This window comes from Acomys russatus, chromosome X (genome assembly GCF_903995435.1).
Source record: "Acomys russatus chromosome X, mAcoRus1.1, whole genome shotgun sequence".
NCBI lineage: Eukaryota > Metazoa > Chordata > Mammalia > Rodentia > Muridae > Acomys > Acomys russatus.
The window spans coordinates 29197042-29214548 of record NC_067169.1 but is presented as its reverse complement, the minus strand read 5'-3'; positions in this window follow the sequence as shown (position 1 = coordinate 29214548).

The following is a 17507-nucleotide window of genomic DNA, read 5'->3' as shown; positions in this document are numbered from 1 at the left end:
CTCTGAAACCAAGAATTCTAGAACAGCAGAACTTAAGGTCACAGTAACTGCGAGCAAAATTTTCCCAAGGGTCATTATGCGTGATAGTGAGTGGAAACTATTCCCTTTTCTACTCCTTGATTCCTGTAACAATGGATCCAATGGCTATGTACTCATAGCCAAGCTATGAGAGAGACATCATACTACATATTGGATGCTCATTCAAAGCATAAATCACCTTCTAGAAAACATTGCCCCAGCTCTACAGGCTGCTGCCAGCTAATTGTCACTGTAACTGTATCTTCAAAAGGTCATTCTATCTTTCTGCTAGGCTAATTGCTTCAGTATTTTGGAGAAAATTATAAGGCAAGTGAATCCCATGGTCATTGGCCCATTGTTACACTTCTCTGGCTGTGAAGTGTGTTCCTTGATCAGAAATGGAAGGACCAGTATCAGCGCAGGACATCCCAAGACCAAGTTTTCAGCACAAAGGAGATTTATTTGCCCCAGAGGGACAGAGGGCAGGGAATAAGAGACAAAGACAGGAAACAGAGGCCCAGGGAGAAGGGGAAAAGGACAAGAGAGAAGCAGGAGTGTTGTTTGCCCTGGAGGAACAAAGGACTGACTCTAAATAGAGAGAAGACAGAAATGACCCTAAGGCAAATGGCAATTTATAAAAGAAAAAGGAGAGACCCTGTGTTAGGATGAGAGGTTTAATTTTAATGGGACATATTAACTAGGGTAGCCAATAGTCAAGTTTTGACTGCTGGGCTTCAATATTTGATAACTGGACCTTGGTGTTCAGCTTTGGAAAGAGGAAATGGCCAAATAATGGAATAGACTTAGGAGACTAGCTTTATGAATACAATCTAATAGCTTAGCAAGGAAGAATGAATCCAAAAAGGACAAGGATTGCCAGAACCATGATTGTCATGTTTGGGCCTACTTAGGCCCTTTAAGAAGCAATACTCTGTAGAACGAAATAATAGTGGATAAGGCATCCTGGAAGTCCACAGACAGTAGTGTTGGCAGAAGCATTATGTGAAGAAAAGGCAAATCCATAAGCAGAATAAGTATCTACTCCAGTAAGGACAGGAAAGTGCATTTTCCTTTCCACAGGGGAAGTGGTCCAACATAGTCAAGTTGACAACTAAGAATAACTATCACATCTTTCTTTTTACCTCAATCAGCAGTTGAGAAAAATTTAAGAGGATCACTTTTTATTTTGTCTTTTCTTAGAGAGGTCCAACCTTTAAGAAAACTATTCCAATAGACATGTGGTTTTAACTTACATTATTTTATTATAATTCTATCTACTATGTACATGCATAAAATATAAACAAATCTGGTCCACAGAATGCTTTCTGGGAGCCAGGAATTCTTATTTTGGTGGATAAGCTTGCTCAGCATCCCCCAAATCCCTATTAGGTAAAACTATTACTGCTTCTATTTTAAGGCTTTGGTTTAAAAAAATATATAATAATTAAAAACTGTGTTCTCTCCTTAAGACAAAAACAATAAATCATACATAAACTTTCAAGTGAGCAAAGCAATAAAACCAACAAAATTATAGTGGCATCTCCGCATCATTAGCCTTGGAAAATTGCCTGTTTCCATGCCACAATGTATCTGGAAAACCCCATATTAGGACATAAAAAAGGAATGGTCCCTAGTCCAGGAAAATCTTGATCCATTCCTCGAATTCCTCACCTCCTACTCCCCTAGCTCCTGAATAATCCTCCCTCTCATTAAAGTTTGGCCATAAAGTGAACTGAACTATACAAGATCTCAACTATTCTAAGAAGCTCGTACCTACCCACTGTTCTTGGGTGTATGTTCCTGCCTTTCCCTTACAGCATCTCTGAAGGACACACTTAATTTTTAATAAATTCTGTACTCTTAGCTTAATAAATCCTATGTTTGCTTCCTGCCTATTATGCCTGCCTAGATGATTAGCAGGTCTACTTTGTTGCAGGAAAGGACCATGTTAAGTTTCTGTTCTCTAGCAGTTTTAGCTAGAAAGTAATCTTTTGACCTTCCAGACATTTCTGACTGTCCTGTCTCTGGCCCACACCTGAGTTATAAATCACAAAAATGTACTTATTAAAATAATCATGCCCTCAGTTACATAGTAAATTTGAAGCTAGCCTGGGATACATGTGACTCTGTCTCAGAAAATGAAAGCCAAACTTTACCAAGAAGAAGTAACCTTACTTTGATGGATCGCAACAAAGCTCTGTCACTATGCCTTTGTCTCTATGTTTAATCTGCAGCTATCCTTTTACAAGGTATTTTAAACTTTAAGGTGGGGCAACTGTAATTTGTTTCTCCTTTTCCATGTTTTAAATTTTAAGGAGAGGCAATTGTGATATTTCCTTCATTTACCTGTCACAATTTTTCACTTGATGATTTCCTGTGTTAAGAGAGTCATGCAGAGTGGGGTCAGAAGCTGACTTTCCACCAAAAGACTTCAGTGTTACACATCTGCTGGGTCAAGAATGTGACAGTAGACAAAAAGTTCTGCTAAGCAGGAGGAATCTTCCATTCATTGCCTCTCAAAATGCTGGAATCTTGTGGGAAACGCAGAATGCTTTTCTTTGAGATGTAGAGTCTCTAACCTATTTTACAAAGCCTCCTCGACTTAAATAAACCAATCTACTCCTTCAGCCCCCTGTCTTCCAATGTGTTCCAGCAGAGTGCATAAAGAGTAAGACTGCCAGAGTCCAGTGACAAGTAGAGTCCTGAAATTTCAGTTCTTGGTTATCAAGATGATGACTATGGGGAAAGGCTCCATCATTAATCACATACAAGCCCTGCTAATGTCTCCCTAGCTACCAGAGCTACCAGGAAAAGTGATAGAATTTGAATCTTTAAATGGCACTTTTTGTAGAGGTCCAGGATGTATGAAGGCAGAATATTAAGACTCCAATAGCTGCCTTCTCTCAATTCTTGTAAGCATAGTGGTCATGAAGAGGATGAGCATGAACAAAGGCATTCCGTCATTCCAGAGCTCAAGTTTTGCCTCTGGTCAAATAGTCAACAACATTTCTGAGACCAATACTGCCTAGATTTCTCTTGTTATCATCCCTTGCACTCTCCCTCATTCTGAGGATGTCTAGGCTCAGGCAGTTCTGGAAGTGCTGAGTCTACTCATATGAGCCCTAGACCATCTAGGTCAGATAGAGGGTTATCTTAGAACAAACTGACCATTTAGTGTGTACTGCTATGTTATTAATAGCATTACAATGTGGAATATAGGTGTGTCTCATACAGAATAGAAAAACGCATCTATCATTCACTCCTGTCCCATGTCAAAGTTAACTACATAGTTAGTAATACTGACTTATGCTGACATCCTTTTGTGAAGCAGAAAATGATTATGGCTTTAGTAGAAAAGATGTCTCTGAAAAGAACTCTTCAATTTTGGACAGCTAGCAATGTTGAGTTTTCCCCAATTGTCACTTAAGAAATCAAGAAACCATATTTGAACCTCTTGCTACATTGTACTACCTTGTACTTCATTTGGCTACAAATAAGTTACAAAGTAAAGTCCAGAATCAGTGGAGTAGAAATGCACAGTCCTCAAACCAGAAAGCAAGGGAGTAGATAGCTGTGAGGAGCAATATAATAAAGCATATCTTGACATGCTTAAAGATTGCAAGGCCAAATCCTGTTATCAGGTACCCCACAGTTCAGTATCTTAATGGTCTTATCATAGTCCATGCTTATTGGCTAAGTGAGATAACTCACACGGGGAAACATTCCTCTGAATAAGTCTGTGTGTACTGCTGTTATCCTTCCATTTAATTGCAGGGATTTGTGTGTTATCAGCATGCTATTTTAAAAGAACATTAGAAGAAATGAAATATTTTTTTAAAAAATTAAAAGCTTCTTGCTTTCTATATTAGCACAACTTATTCTGCAAATTCTTCAATAAGGCAGCGAGGGAAGGCCTTCTAACCAAAGTCTTAGGATATGTTCAGAGAATCATATACTTTTATGTCCTTTTTGCAGTACCCTAATTACTTTCCTATTTGCATTCCAAGTGCTACTATATTGAAATCCAATTCAAATTCAGATTATGGTTTCTGCATAAGCATGAGACACTGGCCTGCAATTATTGTTAGAAATGGCCCTTGGAGAAATCGAAAGTCTCTGTTTTGCTACCTTAAAAAAAATCCAGAGAGAGGACAAGTTGGACTAAAATGTCTGTGACAGTAGGAAGCCAAGGTTCTAAAGAAGAGTCTGATTTATGTAAAGCTCATTTGCTTGACTATTACATCACCATCACTAGATCAATTTGATGTTAATGTTTAATTCAGAGTGTCCATTTTGCTAACCAAACTAGAGGTCCTGCTGCTAACTTTTCTGGTAATTCAGCTTTCTACACTGGCTTTTCCTTTCACTGGAATCTATATACTCCTTGACTCCAATCTCTACCCATTTCTTTTTATTGCCTGGATCATTTGTTCCCAGTGGGATGTGACAACCTACCAAAAAGGTTCACTGTGTTGCTGATCATTCTCAAATTCAGTGCTTTAAGCACACTATTGATGAACACTCAGAAATTCCACATTACTGAATTAGAAAACTAGAGTTAACAGTGGAATGTGCCTTCAAAGGTATGAATGACACTCAAAAATTTCATTGAGAGTTAAACATGTTCATTCAGATACTGGAATATAGAGGCATGTTATCTAGTTATGATAAATCCTTAATAAATAGGGCACTTAATGGGTTTTAGCCTCTGATTCATAGGCTGAAGGAAGAAGTTAAGCAAGTATATGACAGCAGGAAAAAGAGTATATTTCTGTTAAGAAGGTACTTAAGAGTTTTCATCAGCCAGGGTTTGGAGTTTCACTTTTATCTTCTAAGGTCTCTGTTTTGTCTAGTGGGAATTATTCTTTGTCCACCAGACCCCACACTGTAGTGCCTTCAAATTTAATAAAGTTCATGTCTAAATATTTAAGACTTCAAGCAGCACATATATTCCAAAATGTGACTCAGAGATAATAAGCCTTTTTGTTTGTTTTGAAACAAAGTTTGTAGAGCCACTGTTTTGGCTTAGCTTTGTATGCTATGCTCAAACAAAGGATATCAAACAAGAGCCACCAATGATAATACCATTTAATCAAACTTAATTTTGAAATTTGTCAATTTTTTAAACAGGAACTTGGGTGATTTCAATGTAATAAGGAAGTTTCCTATGTTTTAACCTCATAAAGATAATTTTTAAGCCACTGATCTTTTTCCATGTCTTTTCTTCCTAGGTAGCCAAGCTTTTCAGAGCATCAATTCTTTTTACACAATGAGGTATTATCTGATTCTAGAATTACAAATATAAACCAACTAGATTTCTAAACTAAATTTGTTGTAATTTTGTCTTTTGCACATGATTCAAAATTAATAATCTTTTAAAATAACATAACAGAAACAAGACATGGCCTCAAAGCAGTTTCCAAAGACATAAGCAGCCCTCTAATCCAAAGCCCTTTCAGAGGAAAATCAAAACCCTCATGTCATAGGGAGTGAGGCACTGAAGACAGAGAGGCACCTTGTTGGATTTGTGGAAGAGGAATGAGAAAGGGGGAAAGTTCAAGAGAAAAGCATGGTGTCCAATAGTCCTTCAGGTATGAACATCATTAAATTTGCAGGTACTACAGTATGGGGTCTGGTGGGCAAGGAATAATTCCCCCCAGACAAAGCAGAGGCCTTAGAAGGTGAAAGTGAAATTCCAAAGCCTTGCTGATGAAAACTCTTATGGGCAGTTCCTGGACTGCAGGGAAGCCATCTTAGTTAATATGTCCTGAATACTAGCTGACAGTTTCACAGAGACACTGATAGGAGACAGAGACTTTGGCTTGTATGACCACATAGAGTGCCCCAGACTCTCAGACAGGGGGCTAGGCAGGCTTTCTGTCCTTCTCTGAGTCCTATCTTCTTGGGACCTCTTTATCTTGATTATCTGGGAAGCCTTGTTTTTTCTTTTTTTTTTTTTTTTTTTTTTTTTTTTTTTTTTTTTTATTAATTTATTCTTGTTACATCTCAATGTTTATCCCATCCCTTGTATCCTCCCATTCCTCCCCCACCCCCCATTTTCCCATTATTCCCCTCCCCTGTGACTGTTCCTGAGGGGGATTACCTCCCCCTATATATTCCCATAGGGAATCAAGTCTCTTCTTGGCTACCTGCTGTCCTTCCTCTGAGTGCCACCAGGTCTCCCCCTCCAGGGGACATGGTCAAATGTGATGAACCATAGTAAGTGAGAAAGTCATATCACACTCTCCACTCAACTGTAGAGATTATTCTGACCATTGGCTAGATCTGGGTAGGGGTTTAAAGTTTACCTCCTGTATTGTCCTTGGCTGGTGCCTTAGTTTGAGCGGGACCCCTGGGCCCAAATCTGCCTATCATATTGTTCTACTTGTAGATTTCTAAGACACTCTGTATCCTTTTATTTTGCTATTCTCCCATGCGTCTCTCATTTAGAGTCCCAATAGGATGCCTTCCCCTCTGTCCCAGTTTCCTGGTAAGTGAAGGCTTTCGTGGGACATGCCCCTTAGGCTAGTATGCAGATATAAGTGAGTATATACCATTTGAGTCTTTTTGCTTCTGGGTTAACTCACTCATTATGATCATTTCTAGCTCAATCCATTTGTCCACAAATTTTGGGAATTCCTTGTTTTTAATAGCTGAGTAGTATTCCATAGTGTATATGTACCACAGTTTCTTTATCCACTCTTCTACTGAGGGACACTTAGGCTGTTTCCATGATCTGGCTATTATGAATAAGGCTGCTATGAACATGGTTGAGCAAATTTTCTTGTTGTGTGCTGGAGCATCTTCTGGGTATATTCCAAGGAGTGGAATAGCTGGGTCTTGAGGAAGCCCTATTCCCAGTTTTCTGAGATAGCACCAGATAGATTTCCAAAGGGGCTGTACTAGTTTGCATTCCCACCAGCAATGAAGGAGTGTTCCTCTCTCCCCACATCCTCGCCAGCATGTGGTGTCGCTTGAATTTTTGATCCTAGCCATTCTGATGGGTGTAAGATGGAATCTCAGAGTTGTTTTGATTTGCATTTCCCTGATGACTAAGGAGGTTGAGCATTTCTTTAAGTGTTTCTCAGCCATTTGATACTCTCTGTTGAGAATTCTCTGTTTAGTTCCAAGCCCCATTTCTCAATTGGGTTATTTGGTTTGGTGGTGTTTAATTTCTTGAGTTCTTTATATATTTTGGATATTAGACCTTTGTCAGATATAGGGTTGATGAAGATTGTTTCCCAGTCTGTAGGCTGTCGCTTTGTTCTCTTGACAGTGTCTCCTGCCTTACAGAAGCTTCTCAGCCTCATGAGGTCCCATTTATTAATGGTTGACATTAAGGCCTGGGCCGTTGGTGTTCTGTTCAGGAAGTTGTCTCCTGTGCCAATATGTTCCAGGCTCTTTCCCACTTTTTCCTCTAAGTGGCTTAGTGTCTCTGGTTTTACGTTGAAGTCTTTAATCCACTTGGATTTGAGTTTTGTGCAAGGTGACAAATATGGGTCTAGTTTCATTTTTTTACACATAGACCTCCAGTTAGACCAGCACCATTTGTTGAAGATGCTATCCTTTTTCCATTGAATGGATTTGGCTTCTTTGTCAAAAATCAAGTGACCATATGTGTGTGGATTCATATCTGGGTCTTCGATTCGATTCCACTGATCAACCAGCCTGTTGCTGTGCCAGTACCATGCTGTTTTAATTACTATTGCTTTATAGTACCGTTTGAAATCAGGTATGGAGATTCCTCCGGAGCACCTTTTATTGTACAAGATTGTTTTAGCTATTCTGGGTTTTTTTATTTTTCCATATGAAGTTCAGAATTGAACTTTCAATGTCTTTAAAAAATTGTGTAGATATTTTGATAGGGATTGCATTGAATCTGTAGATTGCTTTTGGTAGGATGGCCATTTTTACTATGTTAATTCTCCCGATCCATGAGCAAGGAAGATCATGCCATCTTCTCAGGTCATCTTCAATCTCTTTCTTCAGAGTTTTGAAATTTTTTTCATATAAGTCCTTCACTTGCTTAGTTAGGGTAACTCCTAGATATGTTATATTGTTTGTGGCTAATGTGAAGGGTGTGGTTTTCCTAATTTCTTCCTCTGCAAGCTTGTCATTTATGTATAGGAAGGCTACAGACTTTTTTGAGTTAATTTTGTATCCAGCCAATTTGCTGAAGGTGTTTATCAGCTTTAGGAGTTCTCTGGTGGAATTTTGAGGGTCACTTATGTACACTATCATATCATCTGCAAAGAGGGATAGTTTGACTTCCTCCTTTCCCATTTGGATACCCTTGATCTCCTTTTGTTGTCTTATTGCTCTGGCTAGAACTTCGAGTACTATATTGAAGAGATATGGAGAGAGTGGGCAGCCTTGCCTTGTTCCCGATTTGAGAGGAATTTCCTTGAGTATCTCACCATTTACTTTGATTTTGGCTATTGGCTTGCTGTATATAGCCTTTATTATGTTGAGGAAAGTGCCTTGTATCCCCGATCTCTCTAAAACTTTAAACATGAACGGGTGTTGAATTTTATCAAATGCTTTCTCTGCATCCAAGGAGATGATCATGTGGTTTTTTATTTTCAGTTTGTTTATATGGTGGATTACATTGATGGATTTCCGTATATTAAACCATCCCTGCATGCCTGGAATGAAGCCTACTTGGTCATGATGAATGATATCTTTGATGTGTTCCTGTATTCGTTTTGCAAGTATTTTATTTAGTATTTTTGCATCTATGTTCATAAGAGAAATTGGTCTGAAATTCTCTTTCTTTATTGAGTCTTTGTGAGGTTTAGGTATCAATGAGACTATGGCCTCATAGAATGAATTTGGTAATTTTCCATCCATTTCTATCTTTTGGAGTAGCTTGAAGAGTATCGGTATTAGCTCGCCCTTGAAGGTCTGGTAGAATTCTGCACTGAAACCATCTGGCCCTGGGCTTTTTTTGGTTGGGAGACCATCGATGATTGCTTCTATTTCTGTGAAGCCTTGTTTTTTAAATAAACACTAGGCCATCAGCTCTAAATCCCATGTGTCTGTCTTGGGTACCAATCTGACATCCGATCATCTATAGGCACAGACCTAGCAAACTTTGTTTCTCCTATCCTTCTTCCACTCCAACAAACACAGAAGACAGAGGGACACTCCTCTTATTGGATGTAATTCAAGCTCCCAAGCTCTCAGGGCACAAAATCAAAGAAACAGGAAAGCAATGAGCACCTCTGGCAAGGAATACCAAGAGTTGTAATAACCAAAGAACTAGCTCCTACAGGATCTATCATGATGACAGTCATAGTTTGAGTGAAAATGACCGCCATAGGCCCATAGGGAGTGGCATAATTAGAAGGTGTGGTGGTGTTGGAGTGGGTGTAGACTTGTTGAAGGAAGTGTGTCACTAGGGGTGGGTTTTGAGGTTTCAAATGCTCAAGCCAGACCCAGTCTTTCCTTCTTTCTTCCTGCTGCCTGATGATCCAGATGTAGAACTACCAGCTACCTCTCCAGCACCATGTCTGCCTGTGCACTGCCATGCCTCCCACCATGACCATAATGAACTAAACCTCTGAACAGTCACAATTAAATGTTTTTCTTTGTAAGACTTGCTGTGGTCGTGGTGCCTCTTCAAAGCAGTAGAAACCCTAACTAAGACACCGAGTTGTGTTTAGAAAAAAGGGACAAAAATAGTCTCTATTCACACCTATGCCATCCAACCAGGAGGAGAGCTTTTGAAGTATTATATGTTTTTATGTTTATATGCATTAATCAGCTCATTCAGAAGACCATGGTCTCAGCTGCTGTTTGCACAGATGTGATGTGCCACAGTCACTTCATCCTTGCTGACTAACTATTGTGGAGGGAAAAATACCTCTTCTGCTCTCTATGGATTTGAATGAGGATGCTATAAACTAAACCAATATTAGACAGATTGTCAAGCGAAAACCAAGAAGAGACTTGATACCCTATGAGAATATATAGGGGGACGTAATCCCCCTCAGGAACAGTCATAGGGGAGGGGAATAATGGAAAAATGGGGGGGAGGAATGGGAGGATACAAGGGATGGGATAAACATTGAAATGTAACAAGAATAAATTAATAAAAAAAAAAAGAAAAGATTTTTTAAACCTCATATGTGCACATTAGAGTTCACAGAAAATACAAAAGAGTTCACAGATAATATACCATCTTATACTTAACTCTACACTGTTCCCCATCTTACCAAGGAGAGATTAGAGATAAATAGGTTCCTAGAGCAAAATGAATAACCTTAAGAAAGCTGAATAGGACTTTTAGAAAACAGATGAGAAATATGATAGCTTAATAACTATGTCTGCTTATGTGTGGGGCCAACTTGGCCTCATGATGAGTTAATTGTCCCTCGTTGTTCAAGATGACATTGCATTCCTTTTGGAAGTTCTGCTTTCACACAACTAAAAGATTTCAGGAACTCAGATGATGCGTTCTGATCACCATGAACTTTATGTCATAGCAGTACATCCTGGGCCCCTTTAGTATACTGTATAATTGTCACTCGGAGCAACATCTGCAAAACCACAGCAGCATAGACCTTTAGAAAAGAATGATCTCAGGAACGAGTCTTAACCTGCTGGACCAGATTCTAAATTTTTTCAAGTTTCCTAGGCACTTGCAGAACGTTAAAAAGATCTAAGAAGAGCATTCAAGATACTTCATTTCATCAGCTACATAAGCTGATGCTGAGATGCCAAAACGAAGATTTTTTTGTTCATTTGGTATAAGTTGTCTCTGACACACCTACAAAACTCTTCTTCCATTTCAGTCTTCCCCTTTGGTCTTACTCCCAATCATACTCTATGCTACCTTTACCCCACTCTCACCCTTTAGTTTCCAAATCTTTCCCACTCTTTCTCCCACCCAGAGCCTCTGTAAAACCCTTGTAAAGTCTAAGACTCCAACTGAGTTATATATTGGAGTTACCACTACATATTAAATGTATTGACACCAATTGTCCTGGTCAGCTTTTTTCAACTTGGCCCAAGCTAGAATCATCTGGGAGGAATGACATCAACTGAGAATATGCTTCCATCGGTCTGTCTGTAGGTAAGTCTGTGTGAGTATTTTCTTCATTAAATATTGATGTCGGGAGGCACAGTCCACTAGAAGTGGTGCTACCCCTGGACAGATTTTTCTGGACTGTATATGAAAACAAATTGAACAAGCCACAGGAAACAAGCTAATAAACAGCATATCTGCATGTTCTCTGCTTCCAAGTTCTTGTCTTGAGTTCATAACTTGAATAAACCCTTCCCTCCCAAATTGCTTTTTGTCAGCAGTTTCATCATAGTAACAGAGAAACCTAACTAGGACACCAGTCTTGCCCACAGAGTGTTAAAAATGTGAAGAAGTTCTAAAGTACAGTTAAAAGTGAAGCGTTCTATACATGGTCATTTCTCAAACTCTTTCAGGGTGTTACTGAATTGATTTTCACTGATCCATTGAAATATTTATATATGTCAACCATTTACTTAATAAATTCAAATAATGCTTGCATTTTGACTGGGACTAGTTCAATATCTGTTGGATTCAAACTTCATATACTTTTAGGGAATGTGCTAATTAGAGTCTGCTTCCTTGGATCTACAAATTAGTTCCTGGCTCTTTGAGCACTCTGAATGAGTGGGTTAAAAGCACATGTGTTTCACTTTCTAGCATGGCATAGAAAAAGACAAGAAACATAAAAGAATGAAGAAGAAGAAGAAGAAGAAGAAGAAGAAGAAGAAGAAGAAGAAGAAGAAGAAGAAGAAGAAGAAGAAGAAGAAACAGAAACTACACCTTTATCTGATTTTTATCAACTATTTCCATGGTTTATAAGTACCTCCTCTTTTTAGGAAGAATGCAAATATTCTTTCTACTCTGCTACCAACAAGAAATAAAACAAACCAATCTGAATTATCTCTGTTCTTCATTAGATATTTGTTGCTTGCTTGCCTAAGAAGTAATTACTCTAAGTGTTTCCTTTATTAACGTGTTCTATTCCTATCATATTATGGAGCAGTCTACCTGCTAAGTGGAGTTATCCTAACTCCCAGCACTACTAGGGAGACCTACTTGGCCAAAACTAAATATTTGTTTCAATGTTTAGATCAAAAAAAAGTTATGATCTAGTTCTAAGCCAGTCAGTATAAAAGAGATTTTTGGCTACTTAGATAATGATTGTTGAGATATAGGGCAGGCAGACAACCTAAGCTAATCAAATAAAATTAAAGGCAAGACATTGTCCAGTAATTGAGAGAAAGAAATATGCCTTTATTAGGCTGATTCTGATGGGAAAATATGTAACCCTGCTTACTTTTAGAAAACTCTTCTAGAAACAGCAATAATAGCACCATGGGTGGCAGCACATAGAGACAAAATGAATATTAACATTGAAATTTTCATTTACATGAGACTATAACTGCCCTTATTGTTTGTATTAGTTCGTGTTGGGTTTTTTATTACTTTGAAGATTAAAATATATAGGCCCACATATACTCAACTGTTATAGCACGGTAAGTTATTTTTCTCTTAGAGCCCTTATGATGTACAGAATGCTAATTTACCAAGAACAAGACTAAGAACAATAGCTCTCAAATCAAAATTGATGCCTATTTCTCTTTATGTAGCCCTCCAACCCAATAGTTTGATGGATTGCTTTAAGATGCGGCTTTGTTTGCTTGCCTGTCTTATCTTATTATTTTCATGGTGAAAAGACAGCTAGCAGCTAGCTAACTGGAAAATGAAAATGGGACACTTCAATATAACAAATAAACAAAATTCAACTCTTTAAATCTTAATGTTACTATGCCTAGGATGCTGGTACTTGATCTAGCCATGAACTCCAAGGTTCTAGGGAAAGGAGAGCAAAAAATAATACCAGTTTATGTAATCATGAGGAAATTTTACTTACCTTGCAATATCCAGGGAGATGTTACTGAAAGATGCAACTTCCTGACTTAATTTCCAAGCAGCAAATGTTCGCAAAGGCTTTATAGGTCCCAACATGATGATATATTCTCTAATCTCTTTTCTGATCTCTATCCCTTTGCCAATCACCATGACAACTCACACAGACATTAACCAAGAAACCTGGGAGGCACGTTTTGGGTCTTTCACATCTCCTTTCTTAGACGTTTTATAAAATGACTAATAGCTAAGAATTTCCTGGAATGGAGCACTAGAGGCTCTTAAGTCCAAAATTACACATCTCAGATTTGAAGGAGGAGGACATTCTTATGAGAGCCGTCGAGAATCATAAAAATGTGAAGATATAAGAAAGCTATACTAAAACAAAGATCAGCTGCAATAAAAAGGATAGAAGGATTTTTATGCCAACGTACAATCTTCTATTTGGGGGAAGGGGCATCAGAAGCATTATTCACATCTCAGAAAAGGAGAAGGAGCTAAAAAGACTCCTGCCTGACTTTGTTTTATTAATTGATTAATTTATTTATTTTTGCCTACTAAGCTTGTATGTGATTAATATAAAATGCCTTTTATCATTAGGTTCCAGGTAACTTCTTAACATCCTTTAACATTTACTTAAAATGACATGTAACCTTACAATTGGTGTTTCTCCTCAGTAGATGCATAAATGTATGTATAAAGTATGGTTTGCTCAGTACTGTTTAACAAAAATCATTGGTGGAGACACAACTGAGAAAAGCAAAATCATGTTCTTTCTATTAATGACAAGGCTTGGTACAGATTTATTATCACTTTCTCTCATATTCCACTGTCCAAAAACAAGTGACACAGCAAAGCTAAACACCAATGAAGCAGAACACATCCTACTCAGAAGCATGAAATTCAAAGTCACATGACAGAACATGGATTCGGGAGAACTGAAGAATGGAAACAACAATTCAGTCTAGAATACGAAAAAAATTAAGCTCTGACGTATGGAGTTGGAAAACTTATTCTCTAAGGAAACCGAATATTTTAGCTTTTTGTGAGCCATATAGCTACTCTGTCATCATATACAAAAGCAGAACAGACCATATGTAAATGAACAAGTGTGGTTGTAGTCCAATAAAACTCAATTACTCAATACTGAAATTTGAATTTCCTATAATTTTCTTTTTTTTATTAATTTATTCTTGTTACATCTCAATGTTTATCCCATCCCTTGTATCCTCCCATTCCTTCCCCCCCCCCATTTTCCCATTATTTCCCCCCCCTTTGACTGTTCCTGAGGGGGATTACCTCCCCCCTATATATTCTCATAGGGTATCAAGCCTCTTCTTGGCTACCTGCTGTCCTTCCTCTGAGTGCCACCAGGTCTCCCCCTCCAGGGGACATGGTCAAATGTGAGGCACCATAGTTCGTGAGAAAGTCATACCCCACTCTCCACTCAACTGTGGAGAATATTCTGTCCATTGGCTAGATCTGGGAAGGGGTTTAAAGTTTACCTCCTGTATTGTCCTTGGCTGGTGCCTTAGTTTGAGCGGGACCCCTGGGCCCAAATCTGCCTATCATATTGTTCTACTTGTAGATTTCTAGGACCCTCTGTATACATAACAAAATATTATTTTCATGTTGGAGCTACTTAAAAGAAAAAATGATTAGTTCATAGGTTATACGAACATGTGTGGTAGTCTATATTTGGTGAACAGACAAGTTTTCTTATTCCTTGACTAAAAGTTAATAGAAAACTTGTGGGTAGGTGGCACCCCCTTATCACCTATAGAAAGACTGCAGTCATACTGAAGCACAATATCCTTAATAGCCCATTCATTCTGTTTAGTGATGTCTTAACCACAAGGTACCTCTTATTTTACTCTCAAATTCCCTGTTCCTGACCTGGCCAGCCAACTTCTAGCCTACCATCTACTCCATTGAATATTTTTACACATCAGCAGCATGGTCCCACATTCCCTAAGACCAAGGCAGGCTATGATGATCCACCCTCTATCTTCCCATTGCATTATTTGTATGTGCTGATTTGAAAAGAATAGCTGTTGTACCATGTAATGCTGAGATTTAAGTGTTTGGAATACTAAACCTTTATTTATCATGCATGTAATGGGGCCATAGGGTCAGGTGAGCATTTGAGCTCTACTGCAGTCATTTAAGGATTTGATCTCTTACCTTGTAGTTCAGCCTTCTGGAAGATCCTGCTAATGTTCTCTACTGTACAATCAAATGGGAGGAGATGTCTTAGGATTATTAATCGCTGTGATAAAACACCGTGACCAAAGCAACTCGGAGAACAAAGGACATTTTTGGCTTACATTTCCACACTATTGTTTATCATTGAAGGAGGTCAGGACAGGAGCTCAAACAAGGCAGGAACCTGGAGGCAGGAGCTCATGCAGAAGCCATGGAGGGGTGCTGCTTACTGGCATGCTCCTCATAGCTTGTTCAGCCTGCTTTCTTATAGCACCCAAGACCACCAGCCCAGGGATGACACCACCCACAATGGGCCAGGGCCTACTCCATCAATCACCAAGAAAATGCCTTACAGGCTTGCCTATAATTTTCTTAGTTGAGGTTCCCTCCTCTCAAATGACTCTAACATGTCAAGCTGGCATAAAAACTAGCCAGCACAGACTATATGAAGGAGAGCTTTTTGGGCCAAGCCTAGAGAACATCCATTTATGTGTAAGTCCACCTAGGAAGAAGCTCAATCACTGACTACTTGTAACAGCAAAGGAAGTTGGAAATAAAGTGAAATGAATAAATAAATGAATTGAATGTATAGAAAAAATGTGCTTGTTTCAAGCACACCCCCTGTGTTCGTCATAGAGAACTAAAACCTTAATGTCAACTGAATGTTAAAAAGTAAACCAGACTAGCATATTGCCAGCTACAGTAAATTCCACATTCCCCCTTTCCTTTGTGTTTTGAGAGTTATTGTAAGAATATTTTCTGAAATGTATCCTTCTCTGTGACAAGTGCCTTTCACTAGGTAAAACAGATGTATTTTACTCAGAACTGCTTCAGCTTTGTCTATCATTTGACAGTGTGTTTGCCCTTGTTGGGAAGCACAAAAGATTCACAGGTATGTTTTTGTTAGGTGGCTTTCTTTATCTACCCTCCACCTGTGTTCTGCTGACCTGGGCAAAGCCTTACCTCTTCAGACCGTCTGCACTCACACTTCACTAAAACAGAATTAATGCAGCTCACTGTTTGCCTGTTTGTGTTAGCCAGCTCTAAGATGTGTCCCTTTGTCTCTGTGTCAGCATGCTGGTTTGGACAAGAGCGGCTGCTTTCAGCCATGCTACTGAGAGAAAACAACAGTGTTTCCTGTTGAGATGGCTTCTTTGCTAGGGATCAAAGTGAACATGTTAAAGCCGTGGAGCCCTTTCTAATACTGTCTCTAGGGACCATGGTAGGGTTTTGATCATAGGCTTGCTAAGCTTAAATCCAGCACAAATCTTAAGAGTGCATTCTGCTAGAGGCTGCTAAGTACAATGGACACAGAAAAGTGAAATAACAAGATAGCTTCTTCTTCTTCTTCTTCTTCTTCTTCTTCTTCTTCTTCTTCTTCTTCTTCTTCTTCTTCTTCTTCTTCTTCTTATTCCTGTGTTGAATCCATTCCTTCCTTCCCAGGTTAGCCAACACTTGGATGACAGAACAGACAGTAGCTGGGATTTATGAGCCTTTCTTTACTTGCAAAATGACACAGAAGATATCAGAGAACGGTACTAGTTTCTCTTCCTAGTTTCTGTTCCATTTGATAGAGCTTTCCCTCATTTCTGTTATTTTGTCCTGGCTCTTTTTCCAAACCTCTGAACTTACAGCTCAGAAATAATGCTACTGGTAGTGCCCCCATGGACACCTGTTTGCAGTTATAGGAGGTTTCAATGGTCTTGAGGCTTATATGCCAAGTACTGTGCTAAGTGATTTGCCTGTGCCAGATCATTCAATTCCTGCAATAACTCCAAAGAGCTGGCACCATTCCTCTTGGTTTGGTACATGGTGAAACTGAGTCTGTGCTCAAGGTTGCTTAGCTAGGATGCCCAAAGCTGAGACTTGAAGACTATTCTAAGCAACTACAGTCTTTAATCCAGAATTGCCTGCTGTTGCCCATCAAACTCTTGCAACTAAAATGGATCTCCAAGACCATAAATACTCATGTGTGTGTGCTCCATAGATCAGTGGTAATATCACCTAAGAGCTGACATACAAAGCACAGTGTCTCAGGGAAACCATATATGCAAAAAGCAAGGGCTATGTGATTCAAAGGCATGTTAACATTTTAGAATGTTTATTCTCTTATACCTTATTATTTCACGGAAAGGTCAGTGTGTCAAGTAATGAGGCTTGGCTTCATTAACTGTTGCAGAAACAGGACTGAAATCTAGGTTTCTATAGCTATGGACAAAAGATGCATTCTGTGTGGAGGACGGTATTTTTAAATACATTCATGGGACCAGCCTCTAAAATGGTGATTATATTGTAGTATGGGAGGGTTGATATGGTATGTACACCAAGAGGGGGAAAAGGAATGGAGTGAAGATTATTAATCTCA